General features: G+C 36.7%; 1 protein-coding gene across 1 annotated transcript in view; it reads left to right on the top strand.

The window, feature by feature from the left end:
• Positions 1 to 2,500, top strand: part of LOC143034286 (uncharacterized) — a 72,628-nt gene that overhangs the window by 7,584 nt on the left and 62,544 nt on the right. The window lies entirely within an intron of this gene.

Below are 2,500 nucleotides of genomic sequence, written 5' to 3'. Positions count from 1 at the left end.
ACACACACACACACACACACACACACACACACACACACACACACACACACACACACACACACACACACACACACACACACACACACACACACACACACACACTTACACACACACATACACACTCTCTCTCTCTCTCGGTGGTACAGTTGGTAGAGCGCTGGACTGGGCAGTACGATAGTGCTCGCAGTGCCCATTTCGAAGCCTGCCCAGGGTCGAAATTATTTCGGTATCGCTGTGCCTCGGGTCATTACTCTGACTCTCGTGGGCGGAGAGTTGTGTGTGTGTGTGTGTGAAAGGTCATAGCATTACCCATAGATCGGTCATACGAGCTCTGAGCTCTCTTCCGGGAGGGAAATAGCTATCGTTCACGAGTCCAACACGCAATTCAAAGACCAAGGTGAATACACGCACACACGCACACACACACTGATGTAGAAGTCGGTGAAACTTGCAAATAGCGATCACAACTTAGATTCAAACTACTAAAAATCTTAAAATAGATACTTGTGTTTCTAGAATACCCAATTTCAGTAAAGCCCAGTTCATAGGACTACGTCAGGAGCTTCAGCTTACAGACTGGGAGGCAAAATTAAGCGAAAGACCTGTAGATTAAATGTGGGAAATATTTTAAAATACTGTCACTAAGATGATTCATACTTACATTCCTTTTAAGGACAGACGTTCCCCAAATCAGGTTCGCCCAAAATGGCTCGATAAAGAAACTGAAAAAATTATTGCTAAAAAGGGACAGGCTTATAAGAAATATAAGTGCTCGGGTGCATCTAATGACTATCAAAGTTATGTATTAATGCACAAAGATAAAAAAAAACAATATAAAACGAAATCGACAATGCGAAATGAATATCGCTGATAAATCCAAAGAGAATCCCAAAGAATTCTATAGTTACATTAGAGATAAAATGGTTGTTAGGAATCACATTGGTCCACTATTATCTGCTGACGGTCAACTTGAATATTCAAATGAAGGAATGTGTAATATTTTGAAAAATTATTTTACCTCGGTATTCGTAAACGAAGCACCTCAAAGTGAATTCCAAACTGAAACCTGTGAAAAGTCTATGGTAAACTTACTACGGTAAATATAACAAAAGAAAGAATTGAAGGGTGTATAGAGAAACTTAAATTTAATAAAGCACCAGGGCCTGACGGTTGGCATCCAAGAATCTTAAAGGAAATGAAAAATGAGATTGTTGTTCCATTAGAAATTATTTTCAAGAAATTCATCATATCCGCAGATGTCCCAAGAGAATGGAAGCTAGCTAACGTTACTCCCATATTCAAAAAGGGTGAGAAAAGAAACCAAATAACTATAGGCCTATAAGTTTGATTTCAATCGTAGGAAAAATTATGGAAACTATCATCAGATATGCTATCGAACATCATTTAGAAAGTAACCGTTTGATAAATGATAGCCAGCATGGTTTCAGATGGAAACGTTCTTGCGTAACTAAATTACTCGAATTCTACAACATAGTTATCTCGAATTATGACAAAAGAAATAATATAGATTTAATATATCTAGACTTTGCAAAAGCTTTTGATATCGTCTCCCACGAAAGACTACTTACTAAATTAGCTTCACATGAAATAAGTGGTAGCCTATTAAGTTGGACTTGTAATTGGTTGGATGATCGAAAACAGAGTTGTTTTAAATGGGAAAAACTTCTAGATGGAAAAATGTTACAATTGGAGTTCCTCAGGGTTCCGTTCTTGGGCCACTTCTATTCATAGTATATATAAATGATATAGACAATGGAATAAAATCTAATGTTTCCAAATTTGCTGATGATACAAAACTGTGCGGAGTGGCAAATGATCACTCAAACCAATTAGATATTCAAGAAGATTTAGATAAATTACAGCAATGGTCTGAAAAGTGGCTAATGAAATTTAACACAAGTAAATGCAAGGTAATGCACATAGGTAAAGATAACAGTGAGTACGATTACAAGTTATTTGGAAGTTCGTTAACAAAAGTGAAAAGTGAAAAAGATCTTGGCGTAATTATCAGTAACGATCTCAAATTATGCAAGCAGTGTATTTTAGCCGCTGAGAAAGCAAATAAGATTCTAGGACTGATTGCGCGAGCTTTTGACTTCAAAATTCCATCACTCATTAAATCGTTAGTTCGTCCATATTTGGAATATGCTGTTTCCGTATGGTCACCGAATCTCATTAAAGGCATTGACAGATCGGAAAAAGTACAGCGACGAACCACAAAATAAATCATACGAAAATCGACTAAAATATATGAATCTGTTTTCCCTAAAAAAGAGTAGACTCAGAGGTGACTTGATACAGGTCTTTAAAATTCTAAAGGGAATTAACAACATTAAAAGTGACAAAATTTTCACACTGAATGAGAATCAGACAAGAAACAATGGTTTCAAACTGCCCGGAAATATATATAATTTAGAAGTGGGTAGAAAACAACTTCGCCAACCATGTAGTTAATGAATGGAATAAACTTCCTGCAGAG

This window comes from Oratosquilla oratoria, chromosome 17 (genome assembly GCF_046742065.1).
Source record: "Oratosquilla oratoria isolate Oo_2021 chromosome 17, ASM4674206v1, whole genome shotgun sequence".
Lineage (NCBI taxonomy): Eukaryota > Metazoa > Arthropoda > Malacostraca > Stomatopoda > Squillidae > Oratosquilla > Oratosquilla oratoria.
Note: the sequence above shows the minus strand (reverse complement) of the source record. Positions and strands in the feature narration are given on the sequence as shown.